This window comes from Marmota monax, unplaced genomic scaffold (genome assembly GCF_021218885.2).
Source record: "Marmota monax isolate L192 unplaced genomic scaffold, Marmota_monax_Labrador192_F-V1.1 WCK01_AAM20220418_F8-fsc00039, whole genome shotgun sequence".
Classification (NCBI taxonomy): domain Eukaryota; kingdom Metazoa; phylum Chordata; class Mammalia; order Rodentia; family Sciuridae; genus Marmota; species Marmota monax.
Genome location: NW_026693602.1, coordinates 2,872,947 through 2,889,657, shown reverse-complemented (window position 1 = coordinate 2,889,657; position 16,711 = coordinate 2,872,947). Strand labels below are relative to the sequence as shown.

Sequence of the window (16,711 nt, the reverse complement as noted above, 5' to 3'; positions counted from 1 at the left end):
TTCTCAACCCCCAGGTCCACTGTCTTCTCTATCACAGTTTATGACATGACCACACATGTGATCCATGACCCCACTCTCCCCTGCCTGCATTTTGTCTGATTTTTCAGGAAAGCCTTCTGTGTCCTCCAAAATAGACCAAGAATCCAAACACTTTTTTTCCAACCTTATTGCAAATAACATGGTGCAAGCTACCACCATTTTAAACTACCAGAATTACTGCAATGACCTACAAATTGTTCTCCTTACCCGTGTCCTTACCCTTACCTATCTGGAGATAAATAACTCTAAGACACTGGTATTCTTGCCTTGTGCTTAGTTAGGATTTGATGGAGGTTGGAGGCAGGCAAGAAGAGAAATAAATGGTCCTTCTACAGGTCCCTGACTACAAGTCCATACCTTGAAACTCTCACTTTTACTTTTCAACTCCTTCTCCTTCCCAACCCATTTACTAGCCAAACTAGGATTTCAGGAAGTGGAATTATAAAAAAAAAATGTAGATTAGAGACAATGAACAGGCAAGAAGGAAAACATGAAGGAGGAGGGGCAGGATTGTAGAGGAGCATGGAAGTTGACAAGTGTAGGAAAAAGTGCTTTCTACTAGTGTGTTCCTGCTTCTGAGGCAGAGCTCAATCTACAGAGAAAAATCTCAGTACGATTTCCACCTATTTTTTCACAAATCAATCACTACTTGTAAATAAACTGTTTCTTGAATCCATAGGGAGGGCCAGACATGTTCTTAGTTCTGAAAAGAAAACCGTGTGGATAATAAATGAAAATTCACACTTTACTGAACTTAAACATGACCTTCTGGCTTCACGGGGTTTAACAATGTGCTTTCCTGAAATGGTAGAAAGCAAAATCATAACTGTCTGCTTTCCCCCACGCGTTCTTTCCATTTTCTGCTAGAAGTGGGGCTTAGAGAAAAGACCCAGAAGGTAAAAAGTATTTGTCTTGTTTATCTCCTCTGGGTTTCACTTACATAATTAAATGAATTATATGATCTATGCTTAAATGGATGTTTATTTTTAAACCTACTCTTGTTTAAAAAGATCCTGGCTTCATAGAAATTTTAAAACCAGAGAGCATTTTGATCAAAGCTTGATGCCATTCATTAGCTCTGTGACAAGTGATGCTAATTAAGTGGGAAAAAACTCCTAATATTCATTTCTGCTCAACTTGTTCTCCTAAGGAAATTTGTTTGTGGAATGATCACAGTGGCTCCTACTATCTCATTTTAAATATGTAAGTTCTTATCTGCAACTTGTTGACCACTGGGACGTCTACTTTCTATGTCATTTACTTAGCTTTAATTCTTGCTTTAATAAAAATTTCCAGGCACTATGATATGACTCTTAAATAAACAAATTCCAACATGTCTTTTCACTTCCTTCTATGGCTCTAGCCACTTGTCTCTCACTTCATTGGCCCCAATTTCTTTTGCCAACTTCCAAGGTTCTGGTTCTATTTCTATATGATTTGGCTTCTGCCATTTTCACACTCTTTTTTTTTTTTTTTTTGCCAAAGTTGATGGAGTAATAACCCAAATCAGGTCCCCTTCTCTACATCCTCCTGGACCTTAACTAGTCATGTGTCACCAAGGGATAGAGTGAGGTGCAAGAACAGGAACCACTCCTAGTGTGCTGTGTATGTGAATGGTCCCTTGACTACAAGCAGGAACCAGAGACCTTTTAGGGATAATGGATATGTATTAAAATTGGGTTGTGATGATGACTGTACAACTGTGTAAAATTCACTGAAAATCACTGACTTATACACTTACCATAGGTCATTTTTATTATATGCAAATTATACAATTTCTTCTTTAAAAAGCAAATATTTCTAGCATTGGATATTATAGAACTGATGATCACGATACAGGGATGAGAATGCAAGAAAAACAGAAGGCGTATTTATGAGCCACTTCATTTTTTCCCATGTTAAATCTGATTGTATTTTTAAATGGGGTCACTAATAAAGCCAATAATGTATTCTACATAATTTATGTGGACAATCCAAATCCCCTTATTTCTCAATTATTTTAATGTTTAATAATTATTGGATCTATATTATAGATCTAACATTATGCTAAATGCTTTTCAGGAATTATATTATTTAATCTTGACCCTATGAGAAAGAAATATTATTCTATTATAAGAATTTGAAGCCTGGGCGGGCTGAGTAATTTGCCTTGGATCACATAACTAGTATATATGATAGAGCTGGCCTTCAAACTCACACATCTTTATTATTACATAGTATGAATACTAATTATGTTTTACTGACTCTTGAACATAATATTGACCCATTTCAAATTTGAAAAACTTATAAAGCTGTTACAAACATGAGCAACAACTTTAACAACATCATGGTGGGTATAGCTTATAAGTATCAAAATAAAGTATAACTGAAGTTCTCATGTCTAACACATTAGAGAATATATATGATTCTACTTTATAAAATGAATAAGCTAAAGAAGGAATTCAGCATTGTCCAATAGAAAATTGCTTTCAACAAATGTTTACCGATTGCTCTTTGGTCAATTAATTGAGGAAATCAAAGGCCAGAGGCAACAGAAAAATAGTCAGTATATACATATGTAAGATGATGCTTTGTTATGGTTTGGATATGAGATGTCCCCCCAAAAGCTCATGTGACAATGATTAGATTATGAGAACTGTAACCTCATTGGGTTAAAAATCTAAATGGGATGCTGAGTGGCTACTGTAGGCTGATAGAGCATGGCTGAAGGGGAAATAGGTCACTCTGGGCACGCCCGTGGGAATGATATCTTATCCCTAGCTCTTTGATCAGTCTCTGTCTCAGTTGCCATGACCTGAGTAGCTTTCTTCCACCATGATTTCCTGCTTCACCTCAGGCCCAAAGCTATGGAGTTGGCTGACAGTGGACTGGAACCTTGAGCCAAAATAAATATTCCTCTTCTAAGGTGTTCTTGTAAGGTATTTTAGTCACAGTAAAGAAAAGCTGACTTGCCCATAAATGCATATCAGGGCTGGGTAGCATGTCTGAGTCTTCTTCTACCAGATCTTGCAAACCTAAGGCCCTTATATTCCTGTATGCTGATATCCCGAGAGTAGCCACAGTTCAGCGCTTGCTCACAAACCACTCTGTGCTACAGTTCTTTCCATTCCTATGAGGAATTTAAAAGAATGTCACATTGCACCCAAATTTTCTAGGAACTTTGTAGTTGGAGAATTGTTTTCTATGATGCCTAGTTTCCATATTTGCTGGGAACAGAAGTTGCAAAAGCGTTTCACAAAGATATTTCTCTTATGCTACAATGAGAGAGTGAGAGAGAGAGAACAAAAGTACTCTAAAAGAAATATACTTCTGTATTTCTCTATAGCATTCTCAGTAAAACTATTAATTTTTCCAAAGTTTTCATCAACATGCTTAGACTTCTATCTTCAGAGAATAGATAGTTGCAAGTTTTATTTTAGGCATATATTTTCATATATGTTTCTACATCCCTCATAATCTACATACTAGTGGAAATTAATATATGATGTTCTACTCTGGAGATGAAAAAGTTTTTTTTTTTAAATTAATTCATTCAAGATGTTTCTGAAATTTTACTACTGGGGATAGTAATCTTTGAATATCTTTCACTTCCCCCCTCCCCTGTTTTCTTTCTTTCTTTCTTCTTTATTTTAATGACTCTGGGCATTTAATCAGGGAGTGCTCTACCACCATGTCCTTCCTCAGCCTTTTATTTTATTTTATTTTTATGATATGGGGTATATTTTGGAAGGATATAGATAGACAACTCATAAGGCTAAAGTTTAGAAATATTTTCACTAACTAGTATAGAGAAAAATTTTAGGCAGACTAAAACAGTAACAAAATCTGAGTACAAATTACCATATGAATTTACAAGTTTTTAATAGCAAAGATAATTTACTTTTAAGATTATATTCTAATAGAAGCCTGGGAGGAGTTAAATGGTCCAACTATATTTTGTTTCTATCTTGTGGGTAGCAAAATAAATACCTTAAAGGAATGTCCATAAGCTAACAAATTATTCATTTTTTATGGATATACTGTGTGTTGACCATCTACTGACTACATGAGGGTGGATAAGTGTCTAGGCAGAATGTGAAACTGAGGACAGAAGTCTATCTTCTAGCTTAGCCATTGTTATTACGTTTAAGGTTGATTTGATCTTCTATCCTCACTGTTTTCAATAAAATTAGAAGGGGAGTTCACAATTTATGAGAGTCCCTGTAAGTTATAAAATTTAAAAGTTTTTTAATGCCAAAAAAGCACACTTGAAAATATGATTTAATTTCCAAAATTTTTTATATCGAATATAGACAATTGAGAGCAATTGAAACAAATGATTTATTTCCCATATTCCTTTTTCCAGCTGCCTTTGCATTTACCCAGTGATGTAAACCAGGAAGTTAAGAGTCTTTTAGCCCTGCTCAGTCTCAAGTCTTTATCCAGTGGATTTATGTTCTGTTAATTGTTTCCTTAAAACATCCATGATAACCCATTCCCTCTCACTATCATTACAAGAATTGTCTAATTGTTTGCCCTTCAGTTCTCTGCATGCTGTCCCTCAAAATGCAAATATGATTATGTCAATGCTCAGCTAAAAACTTGCTGAGAGATCCCATGGCAAAGACAAGCTGATAAAACAAACAAATGTCCTCAGGATTTGACATCTGTCCCCTGCTTTGCCTCATTATCTCTTTCCCACTCACCAATACTCCATTAACTGCTCCAAGTTGCTAGAGTTCATGGGCCGGTGCAGTCAACAGCCCCACCATATCCTAGTGTGCTGCACAGAAGCTCGGAGATTTCCTGCTACCTCTGGGTTCTTAGGTTCTCCCATTTCTAACAAACACACCAATTCCAAACAATGGCCAATCCCTCCTACAGCAATCCTCTTCCATCTGTGCTGGGGTCGAACTTCTCTCTTGATAGAGTCACTGCAATGCCAGTTTGTAAATGCAAACCCCCTAGTAGGACATTGGAATTTTTCAGGCAAAGCCCACTTAATAAAGATTTTGTAATTACAGAATTTATCTCAATCGTGTAACATTTTTTTCAGTAACATTAAATCTCATTTGTATATTTCTAAACAAAAGAAAAATGAAAGAAAAAAACAGTAACAATAATCTTCCAAAAAGTGATTAGCTATGAAATAAATGCATAGTGTTTATAGTTTTCTGCAATTTATTTATAGATGACTTTCTTTTCTACCACTTGCTGCTTTGGGGGACCATCGATATTAAATATTGAGAGAAACAAAGAGCTTTAAAAAAATATCCTGGAGATCACTTGGTGTTTAACTTGAGCACAAGGGTCTTCCTTGGAGTTGATGTTTCCTGGCTGAGATGACACTATATGTGCTGTTCAGAGGATCATCTCAGTTTATAGTGGAGATGTGTAATTCCTCACAAACAGATAATAAATCCTCCAACTATATTGTCTTTTCACAGTTATTTTTAAAAGCAAAAGAAAAGGTTGTTTTCCCTGCAATTTGCTTATTGACTTCAACATTTTGACTTTTAAGTCCTAATCTTCCTGTTGATTTTTTCTTTTGATCTCTCTCTCTTTTCCTATATTGTACATATTCAAAACTAGAATCATCGTAATTGCAGTGTTAAATTGAAAACATTTTATTGTAAAGTCATATTATCCAAATTACCTTCCAGAGAAATAGTGGTGATTTATTTACTTAAGTAAATTTTTCCTCGAAAGTCTCAGATTTTAACTGTTCTTTCCAACAATGCATCTGTGGTAACAATGAAGCAAATGAAGAGAACTCAGCCACATCTGCAGCTCAGATGAGGAAACCCAGGCGTGAGCAGCACAGGGGCTGTCTGAAATCCCACAACCCAGCCAGCTCGTGTCTCGGATTATTTCTAGACATTGTTCTCTCTGCCAAATTTAGTATTACTATAAATTTAGGATCACTTAGTAAACATATTGTTATTTTCAATTAAATAAGTCCTTTTCTTTGAAGCAGCAGTTTGGCTTTTCAGAATCCTGAACAGTCACACTTGCCATGGCACAGAGTGCTACATCAGCTTCAGATTAGGCTTTGCTTCACAAGCTCCCTTGGAGGGTACCTGAAGCACGTCACCAACTTTCAGATGTTAAAGTCATCACAGTATTACTAACATTGTATCAGGTATTAAGTAGGCGTTTTTACAAAATATTGCCACTTTTCTTCTTTTCCAACGTTGAAAATAATTCAATCCCTTCCCAGGAAATTGTGAGTAAACACTGATATTCTAATTCCTGCTGAATATCTGATTTTTAAAACTATATGACATTTTTTACAAGTGTCTCTGTTTTTGTTTTTGATTCCAAATTCTTCAGAATGTCTCTATGTCTGTTACCTAATTCAGACACAGCAGCCTTTTCAAGAAGAGGGATTTGTTTTACCTTCCACTCCCATGACAGGAGGCAATCTTTTTAGTGCATTTACTTACTCCCTCAATACACTTATTCATGAAAGAAACACTTATCAAGTGAGTTCCTGGGGACACTGTGCTGAACCAGACAGACATAGTCAATGCCCTCAGAGTCAGAACAGCCTAGAGGGATGCTTGTTCACTGAAAGCAGACAAGCAGTTAGGAAAGGCCTCTGGGCAGAACTGAATTTTAAACTAAGATCTGTGGTAGGAAGGGAGGAAGCTCATGCTAGGAGGGCAGTATAAGAGGGAGAGGAAAAAAAATGTAAGTGGTGAGATATGAAACCAGATAAGAAAGCAGAGACAGACCACACAAAAATGTAGGACCCCATCTAAAATTTTGCTTTCTATGATTTCAGTTGTCTGTGGGCAATCATGGTCTGAAAATATAAAAAGAAAATGTATGTTTTTGATTTTATGCCATTCTGAGTAGTGTGATGAACTCTTAGGTTATCCTGCTGTCCCCTGCCTGGGATATGAGTCACCCTTTGTGCAGCATAGCCTTGCTGTGTATGCTGCCTTCCCAATGGTCAATTTAGTACAATAACATCTTGGTTATCATGGTATCTCAGTACCTGTTCTCAAGTAAACCTTATTTTAATTAATAGTGGCCAAAATGTGCAAAATAGTGAAGCTGTCAACTTGACTACAGTATATTATTATAACTGTTCAATTTTACTATCATTTCTTATTGTTAATATCTTATTATAATTTATAAATTACATTTCATCAAACATATGTATATAGATAAAAAGAACATAGCATTTGTAGGATTGGGAACCATGCATGGTTTTAGGCATTCAAAGGGGTCTTGGAATTGTTCCCTGAGTATAAGAGGGAATTACTGCATCTTATGTGCTTTAAACTTTATCCTTCAGTCAAGAGTTAGTTAAAAAATATTTAAAATTCTGAAATCACAAGATTATATCTGCCTTTTAGAAATATTATTCCAGCCAAAAGGAGGAAAATAGATTGGATGAGAGCCAGCCTGGACAGAAAGAGAGTGATTGCAAGATTTGGCAATAGAATACTTATGAGACAGTGTTCTATGGGTTAGGTTTATCATATCCCATAATTCACTGCTGAGATTAATGATGCACTGATAATCATTTTTATTTTTTGAAGTGTAAGAAAAATAGATAAAGTTGTCAAGAATTCCCAAATTTCTAAGTGGAGCTTAGCAGACAGCAATGTCTTTTATTAGAAAAAGAATTCCTACAAGAACCAAGTTTGAAGGTCATAAGGTGAGAATTTACTGAACATGTTTACCTCCAGCTGTACGGGGAATACTGGTAAAGTGGAGGCACCTGAAAGACAGGGGTAAATACATGTCTGGACCTCATGGATTCTTTCATCCATAACTGGACTTAATGCCGGGATGATGTCTGAAGTTCAATGCTCAAAGTTGATGAGGGAAATTAGGCATCAGATTCATATTTTGGAAAGCAATATGGAAACATCTCTAAAATTAACCATTTCTTAACTAAAAAAATTCCACTGTCAGGAATTTATCAAGAACAAATATAAATTTTCAGAAATTTATAAATAAGGATGGATTTTTCAAGTACAAGTGATTATAACAAAAGATTAGAAACCACCTGATTAACTTTCAGTAGTCTTTTGGTTAATTATGCTACATGCAATCTACAAAATCCTATTCAGCTTTTAGAAAGAATAAGATCTACACATGCTGAGGTTGCCAAAACATTTTTGAGTGAAAGCATACTTATTTATACATTTTACATAATAGTAGATAATTTTGATTAAGCTCTTACTATATGCCAGGTATAGTTATAAATACTTACTGTATATTAACTCAGTAAATTTTCCGAACACTAATGGGGTAAATATTTTTTTTTTACACTTCGTAGTTGAGGAAACTAAGGTGTAGAAAGGTGAGGTGATATAATTAATGTCATGAAGCCAGAAAATGTGGGAGTCAAGATTCAAATCCATACAGGGAGCAGAGTTTATGAATTGTCTGAGCTGAAAATTTCTGCTTGACCCAGTATTGAGGGACAAAAGTTAAATAGAGTCATAGAAAGGTCAAGAACATTACATTCTCATGACTTGAATTTGTGAATGAGGACTAATGACTGCTAAAAATCTTTGATTTGACATGCCTAAAAGAAATCTTTCAGCACTAAATTCAGATTGGTTTATTCTGGAGAGAGAGTTAGGAAAGGCAGGATATTTCAACTATACTTGCTCCTTTATTTTTTAAATTTGTGTGGCACAAGAAAATCTTATCTCTGTATATAACTAAAAATCATCTACTTTTGCAATGGAGCAAAAATCCTTCCATTCACTTGTTCCTTCTAGTTCAATGTTTGGCCAGTCTCACCATTCACTTCCTGCTGGATGTTCAATGTTCAGCTAGACTAATGAACAGCAGTACTCCCTGTACCAAGCTGCAGATAAGAGAGAAAGCTCATTTCTTGTTGACAGTTTGGTGTTGTATACAAGAAGCTGTGTGCAGGGAAGTCCCTTTAGAGTAGAAAAGCCTTGTACACAGATTTGGCAGACCTAGTTATCTTTTGCAGAAATATAAACTGAACTGGGAGCTGTAAGTGGCCAAGGAAAAATCAACTCATCAGAAGGAAAAATATATATACCTCCAAGGAGTCGAATTATAATCAACAACAAATATTAAATAATCATCTCCTCCAAATGACTCACTGTTAGCAACTAGACATAAAATAAAAGAAAAAACAAAGAGGAACCAACATAAGGCTTTTAATGCATTTCCATTGCTACTATGTGATATATTTATACTGCTTAAAAGAAAATTTTGTGATAGAAGGTGTTCTTTCTGAAAGGAAAACAAAAACAGCATTTGAGAGTGAATAAGGGATGTTTTTTTTAATTGCTCCAGAATGGAAATGTTTAATAGATTAGTTTTGGGTGTTTTGAACATGACTGCTAAAGAAACACAAAAACATAAATTATTTACAAAATGAAGAGCATCATTTATATGTGTGTACGTATGTGTATATACATATATACATACAGACATACACACATATATTATTTTGTGCATATGTATAAAACATGACTTGAAAGAATCAGTAACTTTAAGCAGTTTTGCAATTTTGAATCTATAATAGAAAATAATACAAATATGTAGAGTTGGTGTGGGAAACTGTCTTATCAGAGAAGGGCATTAGGGATGTTTTTGGTCTCTTTGGATTTTTCTGTATTTCCTGATAAACATATTTCTTTGCCAAATTGGAAAAAGCATCAATAAAATTATTGATTAAGAATATACATCATTAAAATATCAAAATATTTCTAATTAAATATATGCATGATATATCCTATTGTGTACATATAATACCAAATGGAATTAAGATCTTTGACTCCAAATGGCTCTATCAATGAGTAATACCACAAGTGAGTGCAAGAAATCCATCCAGAGATCAAGCCAGAGACAGAAAAGAGCTCTAACTAGTACAAAATAATTTGCTCCCCCATCAAATCAATGATGGAATCTTATAGCTTTCCTGAATGCATTTTGATCACTTGTTCTCTTTTAAATAAATAAGAATTTTAATCTTGAGCATGGAAGTGAACAGTTTTAAAGCAAGTAGTTTTGTAACTCTGTGTGCTCATCTGTTACTGGAGAAAACAGAAATGGAAGAGGCAGAAAAGTTTCTGAAGGTTTTGCTTAGACATCCCAGCATGACACCATTAGCTGAAAATGTTAATTTATGTTTTGTCTCTCGCAAATTACATAGTGGCTACTGATTGTGTCAGAAAAATGTATCTGAAAGGTAGCCGTATGAAATTTTGCATCCAGGTCTCCCACTCATGCTTTATCAAATGCCTGCTAAATTATTGGTTGTAGACAACTTCTTTCCTGATGTGATTTTTTTCCACTTATGGAGAAGTCTCCTATTTATAATCTGGAATAGGGACATATATACTTGCATTTCTCCTCACAATAGTAAGGAAAAATTCTCGGCCCCAGAACTTTTGCCTGGTGACTGGTTGATCACTGATCTCAGAGAAGGCAAGACCGGTTTAACCCTCTGTGGTGTTGCTAACTATTTTCGCTATGTTTGTGTGTCCCCAGAATTCAGATACTAACACTTCATCACCAAGGTGATGGCAGGAGAAGGTGGAATGTTTAGGAAGTGATATGTCATGAGAGCTCCAGTCTGCTGAATGCATTTAGTGCCCTTTTAAGAGGAACCAGAGAGCTGCCCTGCCCTTCCACCATGTAAGAACACAGCTAGAAGGTAGTTTCTGTGAAGCAGAGAACAAACCTCACCAGACACTGAATCTGTTGGTGCCTTGATCTTAGGTTTTTAGCCTCTAGAACTATGAGCAACAAATTTCTACTCCTTATAAATTACCCAGCCTAAGTTATTCTGTTACAGCAGCAGGAATAAACTATGATATCATTTTCTTTATTTCAGAAAATTATTTCAAACTTTCGTATAAAACTCCAGGTTCATATGAAATGGGCCAGGCTAGATGGGCAATGACCAAACAAGACTCCATTTTGCTCTGAGACTCCACATCATATAAGAAATGCTTTTCCCATGGAAAGCCCTGTCTCTGTTCCCATCAATAGATGCATAGCACAGCATGTTTGACAACACAAAATGGCAATTTTTATACAACATAAAAGTGTTCTCTCTTAGGTTCCTGTTTTTCTTGGACAACATACCCCATTAGAGATTGATTGTCTAGATGTTAGTAACCGTTCTTTAACTTATACTCAACTAGGAACGTTTTGGCCCACTCCCTTTTCTGCTTATGATTTTAGACCTCATGATGTTTGTTTATGGTTTTGAATCATAGCAACCACCACTTATGCTTTAATACGGTTTTAAAAGGTGAATTCAGAACCTGGTGGGCGGGGGGGTCAAAGGGTGTGGACTTGCAACCTAGCCCTTGGCCTGCCAGCTGGTGGATCCAGATCACCGGCTGGTGAATAAAGTTTCCATCTCCTGCTTTAAGATCGACTAGGTGATTTATTGCACTCTCACCTTAACACATAGGCTCAAGTATAGCCTACAATATTCCTATCAGCAGAAATTCTGTTTGTATTTCTTAAGACTTAACTTTTTTTTTTCTCTTCATATTCAAATTTTATCTCAGTTAATGTTGATTAGGGGCGTCTGGAGCAAGTTGGGGAGGAATAGGTGATAGGTTGGGTAAATAGCGAGGCAGGCATTTGACATTAAGATCACCTGCAGGATCCCAGATCAGAGTGCATTCAAAATTAACACATCATAAGGAGTTCTGAGTCCCTCATGGCATTTCCTTCTTCTTTACAAAGGTTCTTGTTTTCATGAGGTGTCTTTTTATCTTAATGGAAGGGTTATATTGTCAGGTCATGATATTTAGTTCTGGCTGAATCTGATCTTCTTGCTGAAATTACAAATGTTTAAGACAGTGAAAATATTTGTTTTAATGATCATTTTCCTTTTATTTAAACAAGGCAGAAAGACTTTATTCATGTGGTAGGTGATAAATCTCTTAATTTCATGTACTATCTAGGTAAATCATTGATACCTGGTGTTGCGCTTTAGATATGAGGTGTTCCTCAAAAACTCATGTGTGAGTCAATGCAAGAATTTTCTGAGGTTAAATGATTAGATTGTGAGAGGTATGACTTGATCAGTGGATTAATCCACCTATATGGATTAACTAGGCAATAATTGTAGGCAGGTTAGATGTGGTTGGAGGAAGTTGGTCACTGTGGTTGTGCCTTGGGTTTTATAATTTGTCTTTGATGAGTGAAGCTTTCCTTGTGTCCTGGTCACCAGGCCCTTGTGCCATAGTATTCTTCCTCACCTTGGGCTCAGAGATATGGGATGGAGTTGGCTGATCATGGATGGAGTCAACCTCTAGAACTAACAGCCCAAATAAACTTTTCCTCCTCTATGTTACTGTTGTCAGATCTTTTGGTCAGAATGATGAAAAACTGACTAAAACACCCCCAAATTGTAGACATTTGATATTACAAGTGAATACATAGGTTACGAATATACTGAATGGGTCTTTTAAACAAATGCACGTGTAATTAGGGTTTTGGTTCTACTAAAAAAGTCTCAAGTTTGTAACATAAAAACCTTTATAATATGTTTGATTTTATTTGTGCTACTCAGGACCAAGTTTTCCCACTTTGAAATTCTTACACCTTTATTCTCAGTTTGGTTCCATTTTGCAACTGTCTAATGAGTTGGGATTCTCTGAATGCAGATTTCCAGTAAGTGAGTAATAGTACCCTTCTTCTTTAGTTCAGCAAACCTGCCTTCTTACAGTTTTTGTTTCAGGACGGGTCTGTGTGGTTCTCCAGTTCAACTCACCGGTGTAGCTATTCCCATTTCCTTCCTCCACACCCTCCATCTGTGTTACCACAGAACTGTTCATTTTCAGTTCAATCATTGGTTTGCACCCTGGCTTCAAATTACTCACCTGGGAAGCTTTTAAAACATACCAATGCCTGGGCCCCTTCCAAAAAACTTTGATTTAATTTGTCTGGGGTGATATTGTGTCACAGATGAAATCATTCAAAGCCGCAAAGGTGGTTCTGATATGGCAACAAGGTTGAGAACCTCTTGCCTGTACGTTACTGATCTTACTGCATTATAATATTTGTGACATTTTTCCTACCCCTGGAGCTTTCTGCACTTTGAAGTCTGAGACTATATCTGATTCATATGTGAATTCCAACACCTGTTGACCTTGATCTACCCAAAAGTTATATACAAAATGCTTTGTAGGGCATTCTGAAAGATCCAAAACACAAGACCACTATTTATTATTCAAAGAGAAGACAACCTATTAGAAAAATACCAGGCAATAAAAAATATGCCATTTCTCTGTCCTTGTAAATAAAGCTACAAAGGAAGTAAAAATAAAATATGAGAGAATCAAATCAACTTGAAGAATCAGGAAGGCCTAATGATGAAGGTAGAATATTAGGCTAAATCAGCTGTATAATTTTGAATTGGGTTACTTATATGCTTTTGAGGGAAGGAAAAGGAAAATAGTATGGAGATGAGGAGAAGAGCAGATTTTGTCTTTCTCTCTCTCTCTCTGTATGTGTGTGTGTGTGTGTGTGTGTGTGTGTGTGTGTGCGTGCGTGCGCGCGCATTCAGAACAAGGAAAGGAGAAGAGGTGGGAACGTGTGAAGCCCACAATAGTTTGCAGAGCATTTAAGAAGCAAACACAGGAGAAGGAAGAGATGAAGGCGGAAAGTCTATGGGGTGAAACCATGGAGGCTCTGAATGCCTGATGGATGGACGAACATGGACTCCTTCAAGGATTTGGAGCACCAGAGAAACGCACTCAGTATGTGTGCTTTAAGAAGATCAATCTTCCTAATTATCTTGTAGCTTTTAAAAATATGTTTGTACGTGATCTGACTTACATTATATGAATACCATAAGGAAGGTTTTTCTTATGCTAAACCCGCTCCATTATGTGGTCAATGTATTCATCAAAAAAATAGACCACTAAGGAATAGAAACATAAATTACTTCTGTTCTCAGATGACAATATTTCTTTAGCTTAGCTGAGAAGAAAATAAATGAAGGTGAAATAGCACAATGGTGGTGGTGGATCCTTCGAAAACAAGGCTTAAAAGATCTGAGTGTCTTTTGGGGCAGTCATCACAGGAAAAAGAGGCAAAAAAAGTATATATATATATATATATATATATATATATATATATATATATATGTCTATATATTTATATCTATCTATCTATATCTTTCTATCTATCTATATCTATCTATATCTATCTATATATCTTTCACTTCAGGTGATTCTCTGACCTTCATTATGTAGTTTTTCACTTTAAGTGTGATCTACTCATTTTATATAGTCAGGTTTACTTTGCCACATTGTCTTTGACTGACTAATGCAGTATTGGCTGCTAAAAGGGGCTCCAGAAAAAGCACTTTCATGGTGCACCCACTTTAGGTATTACTTCTTTGCTCAGGTTAACTTTTAACTTAACAAATAGGCCAATACCATGTCGCCTCTGTATTGCCTCAGCATGTCAAATCTGACCCATATACTACCCTATGGAGAGGTGTGCTAAGATCCATGCTGTTAATTTTCAAGTGATTTGTTTAATTTTGTAAATAATTAGGAAAACAGTGGGATATATAACACATGTAAGAAATCAATGTTTACAAACGTCAATCATACTTTTCTCTTACTTTTATTTTATATTTATCCTACAGCTCTATGTGTTTGTGTTTAGATTAGAGACCCAGTGAGAAAATAAAAAATAGTGAATAATTCAGGTATCAATGCATACAGTTAAAACTCAAGAAATATTATTCAGGGTCCAATCATGCAACTCAATATTTGTACTTGCTAAAAGTGTATTGTGATATTTTATAAAACTATAGTGTTATGTTCCATGTCTCACATTAAAATTGTTTCTGGATACTCTGTGGACAGTCTGATAATTAGGTTATGCACTTTGAAATTTGATTAAAAAAACAAAATTATTGTCAATTCTCAATTTAGAGACTTCTAGTCTTACACAAGATGAAGTAAACACAATCTATTTCACTTCTCCTGATATTCACAATAAAATACTCTAGACAAAATACATAAGTCACATCAAAAAGCTCTAAGAAGTAGAGGGGAAATATGTTGGCTAGGTCCTTAGGGATTAGAAATGATATGACAGTGAGCTCTAGGTTTTTTTCCTCCTAAACATCCCAACTTGAATTTCAGAGAAGCTCTCAATGCAGCCAAATGCCACCACCAACAATAAAAATAGCACCTGAGAAAACCAAATATCTAGAAAAAGGGTAGCCCAATGGATCATTTATCTTTTAACCACCCCTGTCTGTTTTGGGGGTGAGAAATCCACAAAAATCCAAGTTAATAAATATCCCCCCCTCAATAAAGCCCATGTGCAGAACCTGTCTTCCACTCCCATTTCCACTTAGCATCCCTTCCTCATAGGGTCTGTGTTTTGGACTGACTTCCATCGCCCATAAAGTTAATAAGAGATGCCCATTGTCTGCAGAGCCTATTGCTGAACCCTGCCTTCCATTCCCCACTTCAGGAAGGTAATAGAACTATTTTCTACAGCATAAAGGTTTGGAGCAAGGGAATGAATACTGGGCAGAAAACTGAAAGAGAGGGAGTTTATTTATGCTGATGAAATAGTTCTGTAGAATTATTGCAAAGGTTACTCCAATCTACACATGTAATAAAAGTTTCAGAAACATATTTTTTTCAACCAAAACCAGAAAAACAAAGAAATTGGAGAAAAACAATAAAGGCTGTAGGTGAGTTAAACATATTGTACCAAAGTCAGTTTCTAAAAAAGAAAAATAGAAAACATATGTAATGTTAGTTTATACATTTATATAATAGGAAGTCAGGTAGTCAATTCTAACCGACTTTAAATGCTTTCTTTCTGAACATCGGGGCACCAGAAAACAGCTGTTTTATGTGACAAATGTGATCAAACTTTCAAAAAAGCTTGTTTTTGCCCTTCAAATAGATCTTCTAATACTATTGCTGAATGATTATGACTAAAAAATGACTCTTTCCCCCTAACTTTTTAAAATTTAGGTTCTTAATCCAAGGATAGTAACTATTTTAAAAGGAAAGTTACTCTTCATAACTGCATGATGCTTTTTTAGGGCTTCCATAAGTGTAGTCATAACCAAAGAATATTACTGAGTAAACTCAACTGGAGGGGGACTTGAGGGAGGGGGATATTCATACAAAAGCTTTATAAGGAAAAGTGGCTTTAAAAAATTAGAGACAGGCATTGCTATGGGTTGGATTGGGAATGCCCTCTGAAAGCCCATGTGTTGAAAGCATGGGCCCCAGTGCAAGGTTCAGAGAGGGGGTTTTAGGCCATGATTGGATAGAAGGGGCTCTGATCTTATCAGCTGACAGGACTACTGGGAGGTGGAAGAAGTAAGTCACTGGAATCATGCCCTGGAAGGGGTTATCTTTTACCTGGATTCATTCATTCATTCTCCCATTCTCTCTTTCTCTTTCTCTCTCTCCTCTCTCTCTGCTTCCTGCCTGCCATTAGCTAGACTGAGTTCCTCCACCACGCCCTTCTACCATGATGCTCCCAGAGCAAGAGAGCCAGTCAACCACAGACTGAACCTCTACAACTGTGTGCCACAGATAAAACTTTCACTTCTCTAGGTTGTTCTTTTCAGATATTTTGTTCAGAGTCATGAAAATCTGACTAACACAGGCGTGATAAAATTATAAACTGTAATAATACTTTGTTTGTTGTTTCATGCCTT

At 36.0% G+C, this 16,711-nt stretch overlaps 1 protein-coding gene across 6 annotated transcripts in view; it reads right to left on the bottom strand.

Annotated features, from left to right (window-relative positions):
* Window positions 1–16,711, bottom strand: part of Inpp4b (inositol polyphosphate-4-phosphatase type II B) — a 799,925-nt gene that overhangs the window by 147,002 nt on the left and 636,212 nt on the right. The gene's annotated exons all lie outside the window — the stretch shown is intronic.